Source organism: Sphaeramia orbicularis, chromosome 14 (genome assembly GCF_902148855.1).
Source record: "Sphaeramia orbicularis chromosome 14, fSphaOr1.1, whole genome shotgun sequence".
Taxonomy (NCBI): Eukaryota; Metazoa; Chordata; class Actinopteri; order Kurtiformes; family Apogonidae; genus Sphaeramia; species Sphaeramia orbicularis.
Genome location: NC_043970.1, coordinates 7543180 through 7570959, shown reverse-complemented (window position 1 = coordinate 7570959; position 27780 = coordinate 7543180). Strand labels below are relative to the sequence as shown.

The following is a 27780-nucleotide window of genomic DNA, read 5'->3' as shown; positions in this document are numbered from 1 at the left end:
TTCACATTAAACCTCCTTCTATGTTTTTCATCCTGTCAAACTAAAACAAATAATTTCTGCAGATTTGCAGCAAAAGTCTGTTTCTCGCTCTAAACACAATCAACAATGTCCTTAATTCAGCAAACTCTTTCAACTTAAACAATCCTGATGTAATAAACAACTCATTTGTATGTTCCCTGAAGTTAACATTACACATGATGCTAATTGTTCTTTTCTGTAATAAAACCAATGGCTTTGTGTTCCTCATATATGTGTTGGCCTAAACTTCAGTACAATAACTCAAATATGACACAATAAGTGAACAATAGAACATTGTCATTGCTTTATAATCCAACACATATTTGGCTTTACCCAATACAGAAATATTTTGAATGTCAATATTTTTCTTCCTTCTTTCTATTTCTGAACACCATCAACTTACTTTTATTCCAATTCACAGATCATTTGTTTATATCAAACTTACTCAACTGGGAAAGATAACATGACAAACTGCTGTTCTTGGTGTAAACCTTCCTTTGCACCAGTAACTGAAAAAATTCTAATCACATCTCTCTCTCGCTCTGTCGCTCTCTCCCTCTCTCTCTCTCTCTCAAACACACACACAGAGCTACACACACACATTGTAGCCTAACCTAATATGCATTACTTTGTTACTCTGTGACAGTGGAGAAATGTCAAATTAATTATTACACACTTCCAGTTCAGCTGTTTGTTATGATATTATGACATTTCCTATATGTTCATACAACCATTCCGTGTCAGTCGCGTTTATTACAATGACCACAGTCAACAGGCTATTAGCCTGCAATGATCACCATTCAACAGTAATAGGTGTGGCCTACATAGGTCATTAGCACAACAAAACTGGCCTTTCAACAGCAATCAAGTCAACACCAGCACAGCTTCATACACCAATAGTTGATCGTTCAGTGACCATGCGGTGTTGCTGTGGTCAAGCTATTTGTTTGAGAAGGCAATCAAAGTTTTCCACTAAAACAACACTCACACTAACAATAAGCCTCGTTTCACACAACTATAATTGCTACAGGCTAAATTCCAGGATTTATTTAATCTCATCTCTCATCTCAGTCAACAGTCTCCACAAATGGAAACTAATAGTCATTCCACTGCACACTACACAATGGAACCACAGGAACTAGACCCACTGTCAGTAGATAAACACTTGTGATTATTAATTTCAATACTTTTACATAAATGATGATTTTAGATAATTTTGCAGTCCTTACATCAGTTCAGTTCAATTGTGTTTATTCAGACTACAGAAAAAACTACAGAGTCTGTAAAGGAATAGGCTGAATAAGATCGTTCTGCTGTCTATTCATATCACTAAACAAAATGACATTAAATACATACCAATGCCTTTAGCTTAGTAACAACAGAAACAACACAAAACTCAACAATTCAATAGTTTGAGTGGAAAAATCAACATTCACATTCTTCATATATTTTATGACATTTAAACCTAGTTTTAAACATAAATAGTGTTGGCCAGTCTGTGAACTCAGGATTCAACTGGTTCCAAACATTTCCTCCAACACACAGACTAAATGTGTTCATATGTGTTCATGTTTGTTCATATTTGTTCTAACAGAAGGTTTATTGAACGCATGATTTCCTCTGAAATTACAAATGATTTCCCATATTTTAATCAAGCTCTGAATATGAACAGGCAACAGATTATTTTTATTTTGAACATGAATTGTGTTGTTTTAAAGTGGACTAAGTCACTAAACTTTAAAACTTTTAATTTAATCATAAACTGATGTGTGTGTTCCCTATAGGACACTGTACTGATCAGTGGTATTGGCCTTTTCTGAATAATGCTGATTGGATTTGTATTAGTTCAGTCACTTTTCCCCCACACCTCCATGCTCTACAACAGAAAAAAACTGCAATTCTTTTATATAGTTATTCCAAGGAACCTGATTACACTGACCCTTTCAGTCTCTGTATTATTTATACTCAGATAACTGACAGTTTCCCACAGACTATATATGTCATATAAATATAAATACACAACGAGTAACATGATGTTCCTTTATTGAATGAGGATCAGTCAAAGCAAGTAAAACCATCAGCTCCTTTAAAACTGAAGTCACACAGAGACTGTACAAGATAGAAAGAACAGAACCAAAACATATGATAGAACAGAAGAATAAATACACATTCAAAGGTAGAATACAGCCCACATGTCTGCACACTGAAAGAAATACACGTCTGTACACTGAAAAAAAATACACATCTGCACACTGAAATAAATATGCAATACAGTATATACACAGTATAAACACAGTATGTAACACAAACATTAAAACAGGCCAAATTCCTTTACCAAATCAACTTTGTAATCCCCTAACAGCCAAATCTACATACAGATACATCAAAAAATTAATCATTTGTGTTTTTCAATTCAAGTACTTGCTAAATTAAGTGGAGATTGTTAATTTCACTATAAAACATAAAATAGGTTGAGTTTTGGGATTATTGCATGACCAACAGGCAATAAAGGTAAAAACAAACAAACAAACAAACAAACAAACGCATTTTCTGCTCTTCGGCATGGAAATGACTTTACTGATACCACATTATTTTCACTGTCCTGACTGCTGTAACACCAACTATTTTAACTACTGTTATTACAACAAATAGAACTCTACCTTTTAATTTGGAACAGGGGCGTCAAAATTATGTATTTCTAGTCCCACATACAGACGAATATTATATCAAGGAGGCTGGACCAGTAAAAATAATAACACATGAATTTATAAATAACGATAATTCCAATTTTTTTTATGTTTGTTTTATTGCAAAAAAAAAACCCAAAACATAATGAAAATGTTTACAGTTACGACTATCCTTTCACAAAAAATATGCATAACCTAAAAATATATGAACAATCTAAGGGCAATTTTAACAACAGTATACCTCAGTTTATCATTTACATGTGTACCTCATAAATTACAGAAAACAGTGAATCTGTAAATACACCTGCATATTTACAAACAGGCATCTGAAACTGACAAATATAGCATTTAACTTTACACATTGTGTTATATTTTGTTTTGAATAAAAAAAAACACTTAAGCAAAGTGCAGACATTTTTAATTACATCATATAAAACTTTTTTGTTGTCATGGTTACATTCATAAACATACAGGGTGGGGAAGCAAAATTTACAATATTTTGAGGCAGGGATTGAAAGACAGTGTATGACCAATTAGTTTATTGAAAGTCATGAGAATTTATTTGCCACAAGAAAATTGACATAATAGAAAATGTTTTTATTCTATCTCCTCCTTCTTTCTCAATAACTGCCTTCACACGCTTCCTGAAACTTGCGCAAGTGTTCCTCAAATATTCGGGTGACAACTTCTTCCATTCTTCTTTAATAGTATCTTCCAGACTTTCTCGTAATAGTTTTGCTCATAGTCATCTCTTCTTTACATTATAAACAGTCTTTATGGACACTCCAACTATTTTTGAAATCTCCTTTGGTGTGACGAGTGCATTCAGCAAATTACACACTCTTTGACGTTTGCTTTCCTGATTACTCATATGGGCAAAAGTTTCTTAAAAGGTATGGATAATAGTGTTAGGTATGATTATAACATCAATATATGTTTGGCTTCAAAACAATTGACGTAGTGCCTGCTGAGAAAAAACAACTAAATGTTCATTGTAAATTTTTCTTCCCCACCCTGTATGTACATATATAATATGTGTAATACATAATGTACTGAATAAAAGTTGTAACTCTACACAAAATTATAGCCTTATTCCTGTTGTTTCCATCCCTTGCTGATTATACAAGTGCAGCTCAAAAAATTAGAATATCATGACAAAGTTCAATATTTTTTGTCACTCATTTCAGAAAGTGAAACCCATTTATTATATAGATTATTATATAGACTCATTAGACATACAGTGAAATATTTGAAGCCTTATTTCTGGAAACTTTGATGATTTTGTCTTACAGATAATGAAAACCCAAAATTCTGTGTCTCAGAAAATGACAATATTGCATCAAATCTATTAAAAAAGGATATTTTAAATAGAAATGTCAGACTTCTGAAAAGTATCTTCTTTTCTATGTACTCAATACTTGGTTGGGCCTCCTTTCACATGAATTACTGCATCAGTGTGTGGTGTCATGGAGGTGATCAGCCAGCCTGTGGTACTGCTCAGGTGGAATGGAAGCCCAGGTTGGTTTCATAGTGTCCTTCAGCTCATCTGCATTGTTGGATCTGCTGTCTCTCATCTTCCTCTTGACAATACTGTGATAGATATGACTTCATCATAAATAAATGCTGATTAACTCTATAAAGTGTTTCTGATATTTTGTTTAAGGCGGTACTCTAGTTTCTGTAGTAAATGCAGATCCTTGCTTACTGTGTAACACAAAGTTGTAAGTTTCTACGGAAGCGTATTGCATTCACAAAAAAAATAATTTCGGCTCTGTTTTTCTGAATTAATGAGATAATTATCTCATAATTACGAGAAAAAATAAGTTTAAAAAAAATCGGCGCTGTTTTTCTAAGTTTATGAGATACTGTTTCCTGAAAAAAAAAAACCTCTGTTTTTCTGAGTTTATGAGATACTGTTTCCTGAAAAAAAAAAAAAGCTCTGTTTTTCTGAGTTTGCGAGATACTGTTTTCCGGAAAAAAAAAAGCTCAGTTTTTCTGAGTTTACGAGATACTGTTTTCCAGAAGAAAAAAAAAAAGCTCTATTTTTCTGAGTTTACGAGATACTGTTTTCCGGAAAAAAAAAAAAAAAAAGCTCTGTTTTTCTGAGTTTATGAGATACTGTTTTCCGAAAAAAAAAAAAAGAAAAAAAAAAAGCTCTGTTTTTCTGAGTTTACGAGATACTGTTTTCCGGAAAAAAAAAAAGCTCTGTTTTTTTGAGTTTACAAGATACTGTTTTCCGGAAAGAAAAAAAAAAGCTCAGTTTTTCTGAGTTTACGAGATACTGTTTTCCGGAAAAAAAAAAAAACCTCTGTTTTTCTGAGTTTATGAGATACTGTTTCCTGAAAAAAAAAAAAAAAAAGCTCTGTTTTTCTGAGTTTACGAGATACTGTTTTCCGGGAAAAAAAAAAAAAACTCTGTTTTTCTGAGTTTACGAGATACTGTTTTCCAGAAGAAAAAAAAAAAAGCTCTGTTTTTCTGAGTTTACGAGATACTGTTTTCCGGAAAAAAAAAAAAAGCTCTGTTTTTCTGAGTTTACAAGATATTGTTTTCCGGAAAGAAAAAAAAAAAGCTCAGTTTTTCTGAGTTTACGAGATACTGTTTTCCGGAAAAAAAAAAAAAGCTCTGTTTTTCTGGGTTTACGAGATACTGTTTTCCGGAAAAAAAAGCTCTGTTTTTCTGAGTTTACGAGATACTGTTTTCCGGGAAAAAAAAGCTCTGTTTTTCTGAGTTTACGAGATACTGTTTTCCAGAAGAAAAAAAAAAAAGCTCTATTTTTCTGAGTTTACGAGATACTGTTTTCCGGAAAAAAAAAAAAAGCTCTGTTTTTCTGAGTTTATGAGATACTGTTTTCCGAAAAAAAAAAAAAAAAAAGCTCTGTTTTTCTGAGTTTACGAGATACTGTTTTCCGGAAAAAAAAAAGCTCTGTTTTTCTGAGTTTACGAGATACTGTTTTCCGGAAAGAAAAAAAAAAAAGCTCAGTTTTTCTGAGTTTACGAGATACTGTTTTCAGGAAAAAAAAAAAAAAAAAGCTCTGTTTTTCTGAGTTTACGAGATACTGTTTTCAGGAAAAAAAAAAAAAAAGCTCTGTTTTTCTGAGTTTACGAGATACTGTTTTCCGGAAAAAAAAAAAAAAAAGCTCTGTTTTTCTGAGTTTACGAGATACTGTTTTCCGGAAAAAAAAAAAAAAGCTCTGTTTTTCTGAGTTTATGAGATACTGTTTTCCGAAAAAAAAAAAAAAAAAGCTCTTTTTTTCTGAGTTTACGAGATACTGTTTTCCGGAAAAAAAAAAGCTCTGTTTTTCTGAGTTTACAAGATACTGTTTGCTGGAAAGAAAAAAAAAAGCTCCATTTTTCTGAGTTTACGAGATACTGTTTTCCGGAAAAAAAAAAAACCTCTGTTTTTCTGAGTTTATGAGACACTGTTTCCTGAAAAAAAAAAAAAAAAAAGCTCTGTTTTTCTGAGTTTACGAGATACTGTTTTCCGGAAAAAAAAAGCTCTGTTTTTCTGAGTTTACGAGATACTGTTTTCCAGAAGAAAAAAAAAAAAGCTCTGTTTTTCTGAGTTTACGAGATACTGTTTTCCGGAAAAAAAAAAGCTCTTTTTTTCTGAGTTTACAAGATACTGTTTTCCGGAAAGAAAAAAAAAAGCTCCATTTTTCTGAGTTTACGAGATACTGTTTTCCGGAAAAGAAAAAAAAAAAGCTCTGTTTTTCTGAGTTTACGAGATACTGTTTTCCGGAAAAAGAAAAAAAAGCTCTGTTTTTCTGAGTTTACGAGATACTGTTTTCCGGGAAAAAAAGCTCTGTTTTTCTGAGTTTACGAGATACTGTTTTCCGGAAAAAAAAAAAAAAAATCTGTTTTTCTGAGTTTATGAGATACTGTTTTCCGAAAAAAAAAAAAAAAAAAAGCTCTGTTTTTCTGAATTAATGAGATAATTATCTCATAATTACGAGAAAAAATAAGTTTAAAAAAAATCGGCGCTGTTTTTCTAAGTTTATGAGATACTGTTTCCTGAAAAAAAAAAACAAACTCTGTTTTTCTGAGTTTATGAGATACTGTTTCCTGAAAAAAAAAAAAAAAAAAGCTCTGTTTTTCTGAGTTTACGAGATACTGTTTTCCGGGGGGAAAAAAGCTCTGTTTTTCTGAGTTTACGAGATACTGTTTTCCAGAAGAAAAAAAAAAAAGCTCTATTTTTCTGAGTTTACGAGATACTGTTTTCCGGAAAAAAAAAAAAAAAGCTCTGTTTTTCTGAGTTTATGAGATACTGTTTTCCGGAAAAAAAAAAAAAAAAAAGCTCTGTTTTTCTGAGTTTACGAGATACTGTTTTCCAGAAAAAAAAAAGCTCTGTTTTTCTGAGTTTGCAAGATACTGTTTTCCGGAAAGAAAAAAAAAAGCTCAGTTTTTCTGAGTTTACGAGATACTGTTTTCCGGAAAAAAAAAAAAACCTCTGTTTTTCTGAGTTTATGAGATACTTTTTACCGGAAAAAAAAAAAAAAACCTCTGTTTTTCTGAGTTTATGAGATACTGTTTCCTGAAAAAAAAAAAAAACCTCTGTTTTTCTGAGTTTACGAGATACTGTTTTCCAGAAGAAAAAAAAAAAAGCTCTGTTTTTCTGAGTTTACGAGATACTGTTTTCCGGAAAAAAAAAGCTCTGTTTTTCTGAGTTTACAAGATATTGTTTTCCGGAAAGAAAAAAAAAAGCTCAGTTTTTCTGAGTTTACGAGATACTGTTTTCCCGGAAAAAAAAAAAAAAAAAGCTCTGTTTTTCTGGGTTTACGAGATACTGTTTTCCGGAAAAAGAAAAAAAAAAGCTCTGTTTTTCTGAGTTTACGAGATACTGTTTTCCGGGGGGAAAAAAAGCTCTGTTTTTCTGAGTTTACGAGATACTGTTTTCCAGAAGAAAAAAAAAGCTCTATTTTTCTGAGTTTACGAGATACTGTTTTCCGGAAAAAAAAAAAAAAGCTCTGTTTTTCTGAGTTTATGAGATACTGTTTTCCGAAAAAAAAAAAAAAAAAGCTCTGTTTTTCTGAGTTTACGAGATACTGTTTTCCGGAAGAAAAAAAAAGCTCTGTTTTTCTGAGTTTACGAGATACTGTTTTCCGGAAAGAAAAAAAAAAAGCTCAGTTTTTCTGAGTTTACGAGATACTGTTTTCCGGAAAAAAAAAAAAAAAGCTCTGTTTTTCTGAGTTTATGAGATACTGTTTTCCGAAAAAAAAAAAAGCTCTGTTTTTCTGAGTTTACGAGATACTGTTTTCCGGGAAAAAAAAGCTCTGTTTTTCTGAGTTTACAAGATACTGTTTTCCGGAAAGAAAAAAAAAAGCTCCATTTTTCTGAGTTTACGAGATACTGTTTTCCGGAAAAAAAAAACCCTCTGTTTTTCTGAGTTTATGAGATACTGTTTCCTGAAAAAAAAAAAAAAAAAGCTCTGTTTTTCTGAGTTTACGAGATACTGTTTTCCGGAAAAAAAAAGCTCTTTTTTTCTGAGTTTACAAGATACTGTTTTCCGGAAAGAAAAAAAAAAGCTCCGTTTTTCTGAGTTTACGAGATACTGTTTTCCGGAAAAAAAAAAAAAAAAAGCTCTGTTTTTCTGAGTTTACGAGATACTGTTTTCCGGAAAAAGAAAAAAAAAGCTCTGTTTTTCTGAGTTTACGAGATACTGTTTTCCGGGAAAAAAAGCTCTGTTTTTCTGAGTTTACGAGATACTGTTTTCCAGAAGAAAAAAAAAAAGCTCTATTTTTCTGAGTTTACGAGATACTGTTTTCCGGAAAAAAAAAAAGCTCTGTTTTTCTGAATTAATGAGATAATTATCTCATAATTACGAGAAAAAATAAGTTTAAAAAAAATCGGCGCTGTTTTTCTAAGTTTATGAGATACTGTTTCCTGAAAAAAAAACAAAAAAAAAAGCTCTGTTTTTCTGAGTTTACGAGATACTGTTTTCCGGAAAAAAAAAGCTCTGTTTTTCTGAGTTTACGAGATACTGTTTTCCAGAAGAAAAAAAAAAAAGCTCTATTTTTCTGAGTTTACGAGATACTGTTTTCCGGAAAAAAAAAAAAAAAAAAAAAAGCTCTGTTTTTCTGAGTTTATGAGATACTGTTTTCCGAAAAAAAAAAAAAAAAAAAAGCTCTGTTTTTCTGAGTTTACGAGATACTGTTTTCCGGAAAAAAAAGCTCTGTTTTTCTGAGTTTGCAAGATACTGTTTTCCGGAAAGAAAAAAAAAAGCTCAGTTTTTCTGAGTTTACGAGATACTGTTTTCCGGAAAAAAAAAAAAAAAACCTCTGTTTTTCTGAGTTTATGAGATACTGTTTCCTGAAAAAAAAAAAAAAAAAGCTCTGTTTTTCTGAGTTTACGAGATACTGTTTTCCGGAAAAAAAAAAAAGCTCTGTTTTTCTGAGTTTATGAGATACTGTTTTCCGAAAAAAAAGCTCTGTTTTTCTGAGTTTACGAGATACTGTTTTCCGGAAAAAAAAAAGCTCTGTTTTTCTGAGTTTACAAGATACTGTTTTCCGGAAAGAAAAAAAAAAGCTCCATTTTTCTGAGTTTACGAGATACTGTTTTCCAGAAAAAAAAAGCTCTGTTTTTCTGAGTTTACGAGATACTGTTTTCCAGAAGAAAAAAAAAAAGCTCTGTTTTTCTGAGTTTACGAGATACTGTTTTCCGGGAAAAAAAAGCTCTTTTTTTCTGAGTTTATGAGATACTGTTTTCCGAAAAAAAAAAAAAAAAAAAAAAAGCTCTGTTTTTCTGAGTTTACGAGATACTGTTTTCCGGAAAAAAAAAAAGCTCTGTTTTTCTGAGTTTGCAAGATACTGTTTTCCGGAAAGAAAAAGAAAAGCTCAGTTTTTCTGAGTTTACGAGATAGTGTTTTCCGGAAAAAAAAAAGCAGAAGTCACAGGGGTTCCGCCCACTGACTGTCAGAAAGAGGGAGATGAGTGACAGCTTTGGCTTCAATACTGTCTAAACCATATGTGTCAGGCCGGATGTGGCCTGCGGGCCTTGCGTTTGATTATATCCGGCCCGCGAGATCATTTTATATAGATGGACTATTATTAGGCCCTTTCCCACTGCAGGAACTTATGCAGGAACTTTTGCAGGAACTTTCTGTATTACCCTGAACTTTCAAAGTTCCTGGTGCGTTTCCCCCGAAAATTACCCGGGTAAATGACTTTCCCCTGGCCCTGAATTTACCCCGAAGAAGTTCCTGGTAGGGAGGTAGTACTTTCCAGATTACCAGGAACTTTAAGGGGCAGAGCTGTGTGCTGGAGAACACTGAGTGGTGGGCTACACTAGCAGCATTTCCGCATTCTGTTCACCGCCAATACTTAATTCATGTAATTTCCACAAGCTTTGCATTTTGATAATTCGGAAAATGGACCAAAAGAGAAGCTACAACAAGTGGACGGACGATGAGGAAATTCAGACGGACTTTGAATCGCCAACACAAAACGAGCAAGGTTCGAGTAAAAGCCGTCGGAGCCAAATATAAGACACACCTAAAGAAATACGAAAAGAGGAGAGAAATTAATGCAGGATTAAAAGAAACTAAAGGACCACAACGGTCGCAGTGGATCTGACTGTCGAACAAACCAATAGTATGTATATCATATAAATATTCACTGTTTAGTTGGTTCCATGCTGTAACAGTAGTCAGAGGCACATCAGCTGTTTAGTCAAAAGTGAAGTCTGATTAACCTAATACCAACTGGTCAACAGTCTGACGCTAAACCTAAATCACAGAACTGGATGTATTCATGTTGGTGCTGTGAGCGGAACACTGATTTATTCTGTATGTTTGTGATTTCCACCTGAAATGGACCCGACGGACTCGCTTCTTTTTCCGAACCTGTGGCTCATTTGTGCTCTGGTCCTCTGTCTACTGCTGTTTACAGCGGTCCAGGTCAGACGTTCGACATGTCAAATCACACTGGTCGGAATCTGTCATCATGTGTTCTGTTATTCATTTTAGCATTTTTATTACTTTTCCTGTAGGAAAGTGAAAAGGGACCGGGACCATGGAGTTCCAGACCGGCTGTCCAGGACCAGCTGGACCACACACTGGTTCAAAAGCCTGAACCTTTCACACGTGTTTATATCCCTTTCAATCTCAAGGCACCTTTGTTTTGTTTCAATTTTTAATAAAAAAAAAAAAAGTAACCTAATACTGTCTGTTCATTTACAAGGCATCAAAATATGAGTGGAGTATAAGTACTTTTTTAAGTAATATGCTGTCAAATTAAATGCAGGCATTTGAGTAAATCCATCTGACTTTAGGGTTGAACCTGGACTAAATCTGTAAAACAATGGAAATGAAACAGAACCATCCATCACACATAAAGTTAGATGTGATTTAGTTTAAGGAGTGAGAAGTTGAAAATACATGTTCTACCATTTTTAAATACAAATTAAGGTATGATGGTTAACTTCATTTAAAATGTATTCCAGATGGATTAAGTGATTCAACAACCAGTAAAACGTTAAACCCAACCCGTCCACTTACAGTACTGTGTCATTTTATTGTGCTAGAGGTTAGTTTGTGAATGTACATGAACTGGATTACAGTTCCTGTTACTGCTCCCTCATACATCATCAACCTGATTTGAATAAATTACCCTGAACTTTTGGATGCGGTGGAAACGCAGTTACCAGGAGCTCTTTTACCCCAAAAAGTTCCTGGTAAATAAGTTCCGGGTAATAAAGTTCCTGGGCCTTTTGGTGGGAAAGGGCCTATTGTGGATTGAAGGCCCTGTGTTCTTCATTGCGGCAAGGTAAGTTTATTTTCCAGTGAATTAACAGTGTTTTCCACCATTTTTTGACCCCTCTAGAGACTCTTTATCAAAAAGTAATTACTGATAAATCTATCAACTTTTGCTGGTGTTACTGGAGATTGACGTGAAAGCATGTATTGTTCTTAGCCTTAAACATAATACCACACTGAATATAAGCCCCTCCCATTGCCATTGACAGTTTTCTCTATTGTCTCTTTTTGGTCCATTTAGACCACAGTTGTCAAACATGCAGCCCGGGGGCCAAATCCGGCCCACCAAAGGGTCCAATCCGGTGTCCTGTCGAGCCACCCTACCTGTCAAGTTGAGCTACCTAGCGCTACTGAGCATGCGCACGCATGCCCATGACTCCCAAATGTTTTCACTGTTTAAATGCCCATCGATATAAGCTACTCCATCAAGAAGTGGAGTTGACTTCGATGCTGGCGCTGTTGGTGAGTAGTATTTTGAAAGTAAATTTCTTTTATAGTGCCATTTCGCAAGTAACCATGTATTCAATTAATTACATGTGCACGAAAGATTGACGTACAATATTGACGTTACATGATAATAGCGTAAGGAAGTTGACATTAGCACATATTAGCGTTAAGTACATTGGGTCACCTGGGTATTAATGGCGTTTAGATTATTAAATGGTAGCCTACCATTTGAGTGACAAAATCTATGTTAACTATTCCTGTGACTACCCACACTTATGTGAATTAAGGTATGATTCCATACACGCGACGAGTAAGCTAGGTTTGGAAAACAAAAGAAATTCCATACTGGAGAAATTCCTGCATACCTTGTTCCCTTGCTACCCCTCCCCCCGAATTGGAGCCAAGGGGTGTTGTTTTTGGTTCGGTTTGTTTGTTTGTTTGTTAACACTTTAGCAGCAAAACTGTCGGTTGAATTCATACCAAATTGGGTTTTTAGATTGCCAGTGACCCAGAATAGATGTAATTACATTTTGGGAAAAGTAGGTCAAAGTTAAATTTTTAAAATGATTTTCTAGAAATCTTCCCTTACAATCTTTACTAAAAATGGGCGAAATACATGCGAGGGGTAGGCTTTGTTTTGTCTGTCTTATTTTTCATTTATCACATGCAAATCTCTAACTTTTGTGGGTGTATGTGTATAAAAGTGTGGGTTTTACAAAAAAAAAATAAAAATAGTTTTGTCTTGTGTTTTACAGTTTCTACAGTTGGTGAAGACTTATAAGTATGGAGAAGAGATGCAAAGAGATTGTGGATTACCTGTCTGGGGGGAAATACCCAGATGGGTATAATAAATCACAAAAATTAAGTTTAAGACGATATGCAGAAAAGTTTGCACTGAAAGGTGAGTAGGCAAAGCTGTGTTCAAATATATCTACGTTTTGGTAAAATGTCTTTTGTTTATATGCACTTTATGAATGTTCCCTACAGAAGGACAGCTCTTCTTTGGGAATAGAAAGGTCATCCAATCCCCAGGAAAAGCAAGATCACTTTTCAGTGAATTTCACACATCTGCAATTGGCGGGCACACAGGGATAGTTAAAACAAGAGCAGCAATATGTTCCAGATTTTACTGGCATGGCATGTCAGTTGATATTGACAGATGGGTATGTGTTTTACTTCTGTATCTTGTTATGAACTAATTTTGTTCAACCAGTTAGGTTAGGACATTATTAATTTGACTTGTTTATCATGACAAATAACAGCTGTTTTCTTTAAGGTCTTGGAATGCGACGGATGCCAGAGGACTGGCAAATCTTTGGCTGCTACACAGCCATTACAAAGCATAAAGGTATATTTTTACAGTGCTATTGTGGTGTAAACAAAAAAACAGCTAAAGATAATTCTGGTGTTTATTACATGCATTAATCAATCTTCACACAGGTGAATAAAAGTACGTATCTTCGTCTAACTCCATGATTTGATTTGCTTTTGTAGGTGTCTGCTGTCTGGGAGTTGGTTGGAATAGACCTGACGGGACGTCTCCCAAAAACTGAGGATGGCTATCAGTACATCCTCACAGCCACCGACTACTTCTCAAAGTGGGTTGAGGCATTTCCGTTAAGAACCAAAACTGCCATTGAAGTGGCACAACACATCTGCTCTATTATTTATAGGCGTGGGTGCCCCAAAATAATTCTTTCTGATTAGGGAAGAGAATTTGTGAATGAGGTACGTGAATAATAATAATAATATTTTATTTTGCAGTTTTCAGAAATGTAAATACATAGCAACACATAAACAAAGGCTCAGATGTGTGCAATAACAATTCATTTGTTAACTAGCCAGTACTTACTGGAGTGAGGGGCAGAGGACAGTCAATTGGAAATGGGATTCAGGAATTGTTCTTATTTAATAGTCTTTAATCTGTTATGATGTTTCAGCTCAACAACAGCCTCTGTGCCATCCTGCGGATTGAAAGGAGCGTTACAGCTGCATATCATCCTCAGACAAATGGCCTGGATGAGAAAACCAATGACAACATAAAACGGCAAGTTGTTTATTTCCAACCTTGCACCTACATATGTGTATCTCTCTCTGTACCCTCACCCCCAACATATTATATTCACACAAACACTCCACACATTGATTTATCAGCACTCCCTTCTAACACATACAGTTGTGTGTCCACAATTCACTTAACACATGCATGCACTTGAGCTCCTGCACATTTGGAACAGACTTAAGTTGGCGTTCTTAAATTAATATTTGTATTTGTACCCTTGTACTTCTTAGAGCTCTTACAAAACTGGTAAATGATCAGCTGAACAATTGGGATGTGTTCTTGGAGGCAACATTATTTTCATTAAGGTCCAAGGTCCACACAAGTACAAAACACTCCCCTTTTTTACTGATGTACGGGAGGGAGGCAGTTTTCCCCTCTGAAGTTCCTGTTGACATGCCGGTGAGTATATTTTTAAAAGACTGTAGAAACAATTGTAATGGCTTGTTTATCAGTAGTTTTATTGAATACAATATTTTTTTTTTTACTACAGCTTTCCACAATATTGATGGCTGAGGAGAACACTTACTGCTCTTACTTAGAGAAGAAAAAGATGTCAATGGAGACTGTGAACAAAACAACAACAGAAAACATCTCCAAGTCTCAGGAGAAACAGAAACAGGCCTATGAGAAGTGAGCTATGAAGAAGTACAAGAACATATTTTATTGTACTGGACAGGAGGTACTTCTTTACAATATGAGGAAGTGAGGAAGAAAAGGAGGAAGAATGGAGCCTGATTTTTCTGGACCGTATGTCATTAAGGACATAACTGGCAAGCAGGTTACACTGTCCAGTTTGGAAGGGGTTACGTTAAAGAACCGATACAGTGTAGACCGCATAAAACCTTATAAAAGGAGCCTCCCAGTTGAAGGCCAAGTTCTCAGAGATGACAAAACCCCCTGTAGCAAGAATAGGATCCCAAATTATTTAATTGAGTGTTGATTTATTGAGTAATTTAATTATAGATTTATAACTAAGCTTAAACTTAAATCAACCCAAAACAATAATTTAGAAATCTTGCAAAGGTGATAGTTCGTGGACTCCACAGATGAACCCGAGTGTGAAAAATAGTACACAGAGCACAACTGAGGCAATGGATTTATACACATATGAATAATTTATTAACTAACTAAGACACACAAATAACATAGAGACAAGAGACAAATACGATAAAAGGAGCAGGAGATTATGGACAGGAGAATATGTAGATTAAGTTGGCAGATAGCTATATTCAAGATATTATAACGTTAGTGAGGTTACGCTGAGGTAAACCTACTTAAATTGGAATAACACCAACTCAGATAAATCAGGAGCAAGTTTTCTTACAAGTTAGAGGCCTTCTGAAGGATGCAGGCTGGAGAGGCCTTGACGGCGGATGGATGAAGTCTTCTGACGTAGTTCGAAGCAGGAACAGGCTGTGAAGCAACGTGCTTGCGCTGGAGGCCTGAAGGTCTGGAGGTCTGAAGTTCTGAAGGTCTGAAGTTCTGCTGGCTGGAAGAGATTCACAGCTGGCTCTGGCGGCTGGTTCTGGAAAGCTCGCCAGGAGAAGTGGAGAACAGCGAAGATGATAAAGCTCTTTGGAGAGCTTAGAAGATGGAACAGCTCTGAGAGCCAAGGAGATGGTCAAGACTCTTTGTGTAGGTGAGAGCCCAGAAGAGGTGGAGAAAACTCTCTGCTCTTAGGTGAGAGCCCGGGAGAGGTGGAGAAGACTCTGCTCTGCTTTGTGAGAGCCGGGGAGATGGGAAAGACTCTGTTGAAAAGTTAGTTTCATTTACTTTTATAGTTTGTCCAAAAACCAACTCGGCATGCCTTCCTCGTGCATATTGATGAGTCATCGATGCCTTGGGGCGTTGCCTTCTTTGTCTGTTTTCGGCGGGAATTCAAAGTCCTTTGTATGTCATTTACATATCTCAAAGTATCACGTTTCTCTTCCCTCTTGGGAAGACAGAGGGGGAGAGGACGTTGTGCAGCCTTGTAAGAAAACTTTGCATCCTTCAATAAGATCCTTAAATAAGATCACTCAAACTTTATACATCACCTGTAACCTCACTTAAGCATCAGTAAAATAATAGCATGATTATTCAGACATGCTATAAGCAGTGATACTCTTACTTTCACATAATTCACCGTGAACATGATCAGGACACACATATGTGAAACCACAGGTCAGGCAAATGGTTTAAGTATTACGTGCATAAAAGAGTTAACGTGCTGAGTTAATCAACATTAACACATAATGTAATACATTATTAACATGGCACATATAGTGATTTTGTCATTCAGTCTATTTCTTCTTCTGGGTTCATCTTCACCTCTGGATGAGCAACATGATAAAACACAGATGTTGAGAGGACAAAGTCAGCAAAGTGTAAGCACAAGTTTATGAGTCCTCAATTTACTATGTCAGAGAGGAAATGGCTCTTGATGAAGAACAGAGGTCAATAGCTGAGGAAGCATTTTTTAAGTCCATTAGGCTCATTCCTTAAGATCATCTGTCTTCGTAAATGTCATTTGCAGAGGATGTCCGTGCACTGACCTGCTAACCAACCAATCAGCATGGTTGTTCAGGAATTTGGTTTGACACAGAGAGGAAGATAATATAATTTATAATTCTGTTTTTGAGTCTGTTCACTCACTCCACCGTCATGAGACTACACCCCCATGGCATCAAGTGCGACAAAAGGTAAGTACCTTACTGTTGATTTCATCACATTAATACCAGTTCATACATATTCAGCTTATTGTTGAGAGCCATTTGGGTTTCAGTCTGTTGCTTAAAGGACACATTGACAAGACTACTCTACCTGCCCTTTCAATGCTTTTGCATAACACTGGTCAACAACAAATTTATTGTTTAAGTTTTTTGAGCTGATTTAGGATGATTTTGGTGTGCTGAATCCAAAAATCACATTAATTTTGCTCAATCAGGTCAACTTTCTGAACTATGCTACATATTGGCTTTTTAACATTTTTGCTTACATTTATGGGCATTTTCACATCATATGATACAAAATTCTTTCATATTTCTTGCAATAAACGAGTTCTGAAGATTTTACTTTTGCCAATTTATGATTAATGTTTTTTTTTTAATATTACAGGTGAATGAAATGGCTTTGACTAGAAGATCTTGCAAAAATAAGCCTGACGTATTCTGCTACATCTGCGGTGAATACACCATTGTACCTAACAGGAATCCTGTTAGAAAATGATTTTTTTTTCTCTTAAAACCTATTTTGGGTGAGAACTATATAAAAAAATCAACTGATAAAGTCACAAAAATGTAATCCATTTTGTGAGAAGATCAAATTTTTCAAAATCAAATTAGCAAAAAAACCTGACCTGATTGAGAAAAACAGATGTCATTTTTGGATTTAGCGGTGCAAAATGGTCCTAATTCAGTTGAAAAAACCTAGACAACTTGCAAAAAACATTTTTTTGTAACCCAGTGTAATCGATTATCTTTTATGGTGTGATTATTATTTTTTTTATCCCTGTAGCCCAGATTCTCCAGTCCTCAGTGAGGAATCACATCACATCCCAGAGAGGCCTACAGTTATTAAGGTTGCCCCCCCCAGAGAGGTAATAATGGTAAAAGCAAAACCAATACCTTTAAAAGCCTATTTCTATCTTGAATTTAACGTTCTTGTAGTCTACTTACACCAGCCTTGTATAAAATGCTTTTGTAGCCCACATGGTGCCTGCCTTCAGTATAATACTTTTTGTAGCATTCATACATCTGTTACTGAATGTAACGCCCTTTTTTTTTTTATAGCTGTTTCTCCCATACATTGCTCATTTATGGGGTTGTCTTTACAGTGCATTATTTCACATGAATGTTTACTATCTGTATTTGTAACAAATATCCTCAAGCAACTACAAGACTCCTCATTCAAAGACGACAGTGTTGAAGACAGAGGTTGTACAGTCGTAACTGAGTTCTGACCTGTTGGTCATTTGCCTGGCCTACCCCAGTTTATGGGCATGATGGGGGTATGGCCCATTCAAACTGTAACTGAGTTCTGACCTATTGGTCATTTTTCAGGCCTACCCCAGTTTATGGGCATGATGGGGGTATAGTCCGTTCAAACTGTAACTGAGTTCTGACCTGTTGATCATTTGTCAGGCCTACCCCAGTTTATGGGCATGATGGGGGTATGGCCTGTTCAAACTGTAACTGAGTTCTGACCTGTTGGTCATTTGCCTGGTCAAGTAATGTGATAAAGACTTTGCCAAAAATGTAATAGGTTTTTCTGATTTAACATTAATGTTGTGTTTTCAGTTAAAAGATTGTGGGCTGCAGAGTATCAAGGCAAAGAGGAGGCTGTTGTTGGTCCGTATAAACTATATGATACATCTTTCTGTACATTGTAAGGGACAGAATGGCTGTCTGATGATGTAAGTGCTGACAATTCAAAGTATTTATCAAAGGAAGTATTTTTTTCCCCTATTACTGATTTTTTTTGGTTTGTTTGTTTTTGCTCCACAGGTTATTGATGCATACATTCACATCCTTACTGAAAAACAGTAGGCAAGTTCTGGACATAAAATTATAGTGTTTTCAATGCATTTTTGTAATGTTCTCTGAAGTACAATTTAGTGTTAAACACTTTCTTTTTTTTTTTTTTTAATTCTCTTTATTGAGGTTTTTCATATAGTAACAAAGACGTGTTCATATACAATCATTGCGCTCAATGCAAAGAAAAATGAGAACACGCAGTAAAACAAAAAGCACACAAACAACAGTAAACAATGAGCATCAAAAACCAAACTGAGGACATCATATATCGCCAATCCTAAGTTGTTTACACATTTGCATTATTAAAATAATCAATGAAAGGTTGCCATGTTAAGTGGAATGCATTTAATTTCCCTTTTAATGAAAATTTAATTTTTTCCAGTTGTGTTTCATTACTTCTCTCATTAAGGCTGAATGGGCGGGGGGAGTTTTTTGTTTCCAATTTAATAGGATTAATCTTCGCGCTAGCAACACCACAAAACATATCATATTGTTTTGGTTATTGGAAAGTTCTACAGCAGCCGGCTTCACACCAAACAAAGCAAAAACCGGATCTGGTTTAAGTTGTTTTTTTAAGATTTCGGATAAAGTCTGAAATATCTTGGTCCAGTATATTTTGACACAAGGACAGTTCCAAAACATATGTGCTAGTGAGGCCGGCCCCTGTTTATATCTGTCACAGGAGGGGTTTACCGAGGGAAACATCTTTGATAGTTTCAGCTTTGATAAATGAAGTCTGTGTAGAATCTTGAATTGCAAAAGACCGTGTCTGATGCATACAGAGGAGGAGTGAACTTGTTCTTGGGTTTTTAACCATTGATTGTATTCAATGTCTACACCCAAATCCTCTTGCCAAGCCCTTTTTAAATGATCCAGTGTGGTAGTACAGTCCAACTGTGACAGCATGTTGTGAATTTTAGCTATCGTACCTTTTTTAAAAGGATCAGTCAAAAACAATGTATCAATGTATCCAGTAGGATTAGGAATCCTACTGGATTTCAATCTCTACTGTGACATATCCATTATGGAATCAGGAGGCTGATCAGGAAAGGACGGAAATATAGCTTTTACAAAGCTTCGGAGCTGTAAATATTTGAAAAAGTCTCTTTTATCTATGTTGTAGTGTTCTCGTAGCTGATGGAATGTAGGGAAGACCTTATTTATAAATAAATCTTTTATAGAATTTATTCCTTTGAGATTCCACTGGTAGAATTGGTTTGAAAGGGATGGTGTAAACATGTGGTTATTTATCAATGGAGTTAATAAAGAAGTACTATCCCATCCATGATACTTCCTTATTTGAGACCAGATTGTAATTGTGTGAGAGACTACTGGGTTCTTAAACTTTAACTTAGAAATAGGGAGAGCTGAATAAATATATGCTTGTAATGAGGAAGGATAACAGCTTTGATTCTCCATCCTTGTCCACTTGGTCTCTTGGGTACTGTTATGGAAATGTTCAACTGATAACCCACACACACAAAGAGGAGGAGAGAAAGTTAGAGTTAAAATAAATAAATGCATTTATTGAGAAGTCAATCACAGAGAAACTCTGTAAGTGAAGTCTGATTAAACAAGAGAAAACTAAAGATTATATAGAACCAAATCCAACCCCCTCAAACTATGATGTAATTCCTTACGTACATCGTACCACCCCATACTACTCCTTCTCTGCTCCGTGAAGAGGTCATGATGACCTCTCCACTCTAACCTTGCTTGGATCCAATCTGGAGTGCAGGCGCCATTCTCTATCTACACATTCAGACATTTAGGTGTTTGGGTTTTAACTCAAGGCAAGAACTCCGTTCCTGGGTTGGGGGTGTTACAGAGTGGTAAACATCACACATAATGAATAATGACTCAGCATTAAAAGAAGATGTACTAACAGTATAAAATATAAAGAGTATAAAATATAAAAAGTAAATTTTTCCACCACAGTACAAAGAACACTTTCTTTTTTAATAGGAACCCATTCATCAGCTCTCTGCTGTGACTGCTGGAAGTTTGTTTTCTGGAAGATTTCAGCCGCTTAGAAACGTAATCTATTTGTTTGTTATTATCCAGCTTTATTACTTCACACCAGTAACCTGAATTAACAATAATTTGGTATGAAACCCATTTTTCAGATGAAATTTCCAGTGGAAGATAGGTGGATTTGTCCTGTCAGTGTAGGCGCTCATTGGATTTTAGTGGTTAGTGGCTTTCTTATATTTTCTTCAAACCTATTTCTGGCATGTATTGTGTATATATGCATTTCAGTTGACCTGATGCAACAGAAGTCTATTCTCATAAAAGGGTTTGCTACATACATATGTCATAGTGTGATGGAATAACATGAATCTACTAAACATTTATAGATTGTCAACATGTCAGAAAGGACACTACTACTTGTCGATCCACTGGGTAACGAAGACAAGTATAAACACAAAATCCTATGAAACTGGAGGTAATGACTTTTGAAAGTTTGAACTTTAATAACATAGGTCAAATGTTTAGATGAAAGTACAAAGTTTGAAGCTCTTGTTTTGATTTTTTTTTTTTTTTATTATTATGTATTGGAGATAGACATTCAGCATATAATAAGACTTACATTGTACAAACACAAAAGACAACAAACTGAAAGTGTCACATCAGAGCTCTTGGTCTTTCTTATGTGATGAGAATGTGCCTCATGTATTGCATATGTTTGTTATGCTATTTAAACAATAATTAGGAACTTCTTGAGGATGGCAGGCCGTGATGTCCATGGACATAAATGGAGTGTAAAAACTGTTAACCACAACCACCAGCAATACAGCAGTAGCTGTGGGATTTTGGTGTTAAAGGTAAATATTTTAATTAAGAATGTTTGTAGTTAAGTTTTTGCTCTTTGTTAGCCAGTCGTGTAACTGAATGCCTAAAATGCCATTTTGCAGTTTGCAGAGGACTTTCTTAGCCGTGGAGACATCGAGACCACCCAGACCCATCCTGCTGATGTTTCAAAGGCTCGATGGGATGTAGCATGTGCCCTCCTAGAGGGTGGAGGTCTATAACAAAGAAATCAACCATCATGAAGCCATCCTCTCTCTCTGTCTCTCTAAAAAAAATTGTATTTATCAAATAAAGCTGTCTTTATGTCCTCCTCTCTGTTTCTGTAAATTGGCTTGAGAGTTTGGTTTAAACCAGTGGGAGCTTTATTTAATAGATGTTATGAGCCTGTCGAAATGAGCTTCCTTTACCTATATTCATATAAATAAGTATATAATGGTGTTTCTATAGTGGGAGCTGTATTTAATAGACGTCATGAAAGCCTGTCAAAATGAGCATCCTTTCCCCATATTCATATGAATAAGTAAATAATGGTGTTTTTCTACAGTAGAAACAATTTTTCATTTTCAAATAGGCATGTCGAAACGTAAGGTAGCATGTTTCGACGGGGTAGCGTCAATCGATAGACGTCGCTGTTGAAGTAAGCTACTGGTAGCTTACTTCGACGGAGCAGCTCAACTCGACAGAACACCAGCCCACGGGATGGATTTGTGAAATGCAAAAATTACACCAAAGATATTAACAATCAATGGTGTCAAAATCATTTTAATTCAGGTTCCATATACAGACACATACAGACCAATTAGATTACAAGTGGGTCAGAACCATTAAAATATTATCATTATAACCTATAAATAATGACAACCCCAAATTTTCCCTTTGTTTTTTTGGTGTAAAAAAAGTAAAATTACATGAAAATGTTTACATTACCAAACTCTACTTTTACAAAAAATGTGAATAACCTCAACAAATATGAACAAACGGAAATGTTTCAAGAAAAGTAAATGCAATTTTACCAATATTCTGCCTGTTACTAAATGTTTTTGTGCAATTTTAATGCACATGTGTAAATGATAAACTGATAAACCAAGGTGGAATATTGTTAAAATGCACTTGTTTTTCTTAAGACAATTCAAGTTGTTGATGTTATTCAGATTCTTAAGAAAACTTTGTAGATGTAAACCTGATCATAATCTAATTTTACTTTTTTCACTGTTATTATTTTACTCGTCCGGCCCACTGGAGATCAAACTGGGGTGAATGCGGCCCCTGAACTAAAATGAGTTTGACACCCCTGATTTAGACTGTTAATGTTGACTGAAAAATTAAAATGTTATGCTTCATAACATAATTCATTTTATTGTCTGCCCCACTTGAGATCTTATTGGTCAAATGTGGCCCCTGAACTAAATTGAGTTTGACACTCCTAGTCTAGTAGGTTTGAATAAGGAAGTATGGAAGTTAGAACTACAGAAGCATCTTTGATAAACTGTGACAAATACCTGATTCATTAGTCCGATTGGGTTCTTACTGTCTACTGAAAATATAAAGATTTCCTTTTCTTTTTTTTTCCAGGTAAAAAAAAGTTGATATTTACCTTTTCATGTTTCGTAAAATCTGGACACCTGAATATTATTATGGCATAACGTTACTTTTACTTGAATACAGTTTGTGGCTAAATGTTTAATTCAGATTCAGCTATGGTGGCTTAGTAAACAAGACCAATAATCAGCCAAAAAACATCCCACTTATGATCAGTATGCCTAAGACTCCAGCAGAATAGAAGCAGAAATCCAGTGTCCAAAAAATTATTCTACAAAACAGCCAACTAGACTCCCAATAGGTTACCAGAAGAAATCTCAAGCAGGTGATGTTCACCAGATGGTGTTTTGTTTATAGATTCCTACAGATAGAAAAGCAGTGCCACTACAGTTTATACAGCTGATACGGCAACCTCAGTTTTTAAACTTAATTCATAATATATACACACACACACACACACACACACTATATTGCCAAAAGTATTTGCTCACCCATCCAAATAATCAGAATCAGGTGTTCTAATCACTTCCATGGCCACAGGTGTATAAAATCAAGCACCTAGGCATGCAGACTGCTTTTACAAACATTTGTGAAAGAATGGGTCGCTCTCAGGAGCTCAGTGAATTCCAGCGTGGAACTGTGGTAGGATGCCACCTGTGCAACAAATCCAGTCGTGAAATTTCCTCACTCCTAAATATTCCACAGTCAACTGTCAGCTGTATTATAAGAAAGTGGAAGTGTTTGGGAACGACAGCAACTCAGCCACGAAGTGGTAGGCCACGTAAACTGACGGAGCGGGGTCAGCGGATGCTGAGGCGCATAGTGCGAAGAGGTCGCCAACTTTCTGCAGAGTCAATCGCTACAGACCTCCAAACTTCATATGGCCTTCAGATTAGCTCAAAAACAGTGTGCAGAGAGCTTCATGGAATGGGTTTCCATGGCCGAGCAGCTGCATCCGAGCCATACATCACCAAGTCCAATGCAAAGCGCCGGATGCAGTGGTGTAAAGCATGCCACCACTGGATTCTAGAGCAGTGGAGGCGCGTTCTCTGGAGTGACGAATCGCGCTTCTCCATCTGGCAATTTGATGGACGGGTCTGGGTTTGGCGGTTGCCAGGAGAACGATACTTGTCGGACTGCATTGTGCCAAGCGTAAAGTTTGGTGGAGGGGGGATTATGGTGTGGGGTTGTTTTTCAGGAGCTGGGCTTGGCCCCTTAGTTCCAGTGAAAGGAACTGTGAATGCTTCAGCATACCAAGACATTTTGGACAATTCCATGCTCCCAACTTTGTGGGAACAGTTTGGTGCTGGCCCCTTCCTCTTCCAACATGACTGTGCACCAGTGCACAAAGCAAGGTCCATAAAGACATGGATGACAGAGTCTGGTGTGGATGAACTTGACTGGCCTGCACAGAGTCCTGATCTTCACCCGATAGAACACCTTTGGGATGAATTAGAGCGGAGACTGAGAGCCAGACCTTCTCGTCCAACATCAGTGTGTGACCTCACAAATACGCTTCTGGAAGAATGGTCAAAAATTCCCATGAACACACTCCTAAACCTTGTGGACAGCCTTCCCAGAAGAGTTGAAGCTGTTATGGCTGCAAAGGGTGGACCGACATCATATTGAACCCCATAGACTAGGGATGGGATGTCACTTAAATTCATATGCGAGTCAAGGCAGGTGAGCAAATACTTTAGGCAATATATACAGTACAGGCCAAAAGTTTGGACACACCTTCTCATTCTTTGCATTTTCTTTATTTTCATGACTATTTACATTGTAGATTCTCACTGAAGGCATTAAAACTATGAATGAACACATGTGGAATTATGTACTTAACAAAAAAGTGTGAAATAACTGAAAACATCTCTTATATTCTAGTTTCTTCAAAGTAGCCATCCTTAGCTCTGATGACTGTTTTGCACACTCTTGGCATTCTCTTGATGAGCATCAAGAGGTAGTCACCTGAAATGGTTTCCTAACAGTCTTGAAGAAGTTCCCAGAGATGCTTAGCACTTGTTGGCCCTTTTGCCTTCACTCTGCGGTCCAGCTCACCCCAAACCATGTCGATTGGGTTCAGGTCCGGTGACTGTGGAGGCCAGGTCATCTGGCGCAGCACTCCATCACTCTCCTTCTTGGTCAAATATCTCTCACACAGCCTGGAGGTGTGTTTGGGGTCATTGTCCTGTTGAAACATAAATGATGGTCCAACTAAACGCAAACCGAATGGAATGGCATGTCACTTCAGGATGCTGTGGTAGCCATGCTGAGTCAGGTTGCCTTCAATCTTGAATAAATCCCCAACAGCGTCACCAGCAAAGCACCCCCACACCATCACACCTCCCCCTCCATGCTTCACGGTGAGAACCAGGCATGTAGCATCCATCCGTTCACCTTTTCTGAGTCGCACAAAGACACGGCAGTTGGATCCAAAGATCTCAAATTTGGACTCATCAGACCAAAGCACAGATTTCCACTGGTCTAATGTCCATTCCTTGGGTTTCTTGGCCCAAATAAATCTCTTCTGTTTGTTGCCTCTCCTGAGCAGTGGTTTCCTAGCAGCTATTTGACCATGAAGGCCTGATTCACGCAGTCTCCTCTTAACAGTTGTTGTAGAGATGTGTCTGCTGCTAGAGCTCTGTGTGGTATTCATCTGGTCTCTAATCTGAGCTGCTGTTAATTTGCGATTTCTGAGGCTGGCGACTCAGATGAACTTATCTTCAGCATCAGAGGTGACTCTTGGTCTTCCTTTCCTGGGGCGGTCCTCATGTGAGCCAGTTTCGTTGGAGCGCTTGATGGTTTTTGCGACTGCACTTGGGGACACATTCAAAGTTTTTGAAATTTTCTAGACTGACTGACCTTCATTTCTTAAAGTAATGATGGCCACTCATTTGTCTTTACTTAGCTGATTGGTTCTCACCATAATATGCATTCTAACAGTTGTCCAATAGGGCTGTCAGCTGTGCATCAACCTGACTTCTGCACAACACAACTGATGGTCCCAACCCCATCAATAAGGCAAGAAATTCCACTAAGTAACCCTGACAAGGCACAGCTATGAAGTGAAAATCATTTCAGGTGACTACCTCTTGATGCTCATCAAGAGAATGCCAAGGGTGTGCAAGGCAGTCATCAGAGCTAAGGGTGGCTACTTTGAAGAAACTAGAATATAAGAGATGTTTTCAGTTATTTCACACTTTTTTGTTAAGTACATAATTCCACATGTGTTCATTCATAGTTTTGATGCCTTCAGTGAGAATCTACAATGTAAATAGTCATGAAAATAAAGAAAATGCGAAGAATGAGAAGGTGTGTCCAAACTTTTAGCCTGTACTGTATATATATATATATATATATATATATATATATATACACACACATACAGGGTGGGGAAGCAAAATTTACAATATTTTGAGGCAGGGATTGAAAGACAGTGTATGACCAATTAGTTTATTGAAAGTCATGAGAATTTATTTGCCACAGGAAAATTTACATAATAGAAAATGTTTTTATTCTATGTGTCCTCCTCCTTTCTCAATAACTGCCTTCACATGCTTCCTGAAACTTGCGCAAGTGTTCCTCAAATATTTGGGTGACAACTTCTCCCATTCTTCTTTAATAGTATCTTCCAGACTTTCTCGTAATAGTTTTGCTCATAGTCATTCTCTTCTTTACATTATAAACAGTCTTTATGGACACTCCAACTATTTTTGAAATCTCCTTTGGTGTGACGAGTGCATTCAGCAAATCACACACTCTTTGATGTTTGCTTTCCTGATTACTTATATGGGCAAAAGTTTCTGAAAAGGTATGGATAATAGTGTTAGGTATGATTATGACATCAATATATGTTTGGTTTCAAAACAATTGACATAGTGCCTGCTGAGGAAAAACAACTAAATGTTCATTGTAAATTTTGCTTCCCCACCCTGCATATATCTATCTATCTATCTATCTATCTATCTATCTATCTGTCTCTATCTATCTATCTATATCTATATCTATATATATATCTATCTATATATCTATATATATATATATATCTATATATCTATATCTATATCTATATATCTATATATATATATATATCTATATATATATCTATATATATATATATATATATATATATATATATATATATATATATATATATAAAGGGTGTCCTAAAAAATGTATACACACTTTAAATAATTGTAAAGTACATGTTTATTAAAATTCTTTTGATTTTCAAAATGTAATAGAATTTACAAACATCCCTTTATTGTTTTGTCACCGCCTGTTCTCAAACTGACGTCCGTTCTGGTCCAGACACTGCTGACAATGCGACGCAATGGAGTCGCATACATAACAAAACTATTCCCTTGGTACTCACGTTTAATGGCTGCTCTCAATTCAGCGACTGTTGCAGGTCTCATAGGTATCCCCATAAAAAAAAGTTTAGTGGTGTGAGGTCTGCTGAACTTGCCAAACAGGTAGATTGGATGGAGGGGTTTTGTTGAATACCCTCTGTGTTCACCAGACCTCACACCACTAGACTTTTTTTTTTTTTATGGGGATACCTGAAGAATTGACTATGGAGTTTTTAATTAGCAGGCTATCCACACTAGGGCTGCACCAACTAGTCATCTAGATGGCAAATAGTCAATGACACAATTAGTTAACGTCTAATTTAGTCAACAGTTAGTTATTGACAACATGCACCTTTGTTTCAGGAATTTTTTTTAAAATTTTATTGCTGATTGTGATTCTTGAGTATTAAGTTGTTTGTTAGGCACTGTAATTTTTATGTATTAAATTCACTTTTGTTTAAGGGGGAAAAGTACTTGATTGCTGCTTCCAATATTTCTTGAATATTGAAGTGAATATTTAGAAAGAATGCATAACTTTGTTATGCATTCTGTCTTGCAATGAATGCTCTTATTAGAAAAAAAAAAAAAACTTTATTAGCCAT

At 36.0% G+C, this 27780-nt stretch overlaps 1 long non-coding RNA gene across 3 annotated transcripts; it reads left to right on the top strand.

Annotated features, from left to right (window-relative positions):
- The first annotated feature begins 20296 nt into the window (after positions 1-20296).
- On the top strand, positions 20297-21599 carry LOC115432536 (uncharacterized). 3 transcript variants are annotated; one of them, XR_003937225.1, is made up of 4 exons: positions 20297-20668; positions 20834-20922; positions 21190-21301; positions 21392-21599. It is a non-coding gene; the product is annotated as an uncharacterized LOC115432536 (long non-coding RNA). The 3 variants fall into 3 exon arrangements; XR_003937224.1 differs by having other exon boundaries at positions 20297-20922; XR_003937223.1 differs by having other exon boundaries at positions 20297-21301.
- Positions 21600-27780: the final 6181 nt, after the last annotated feature.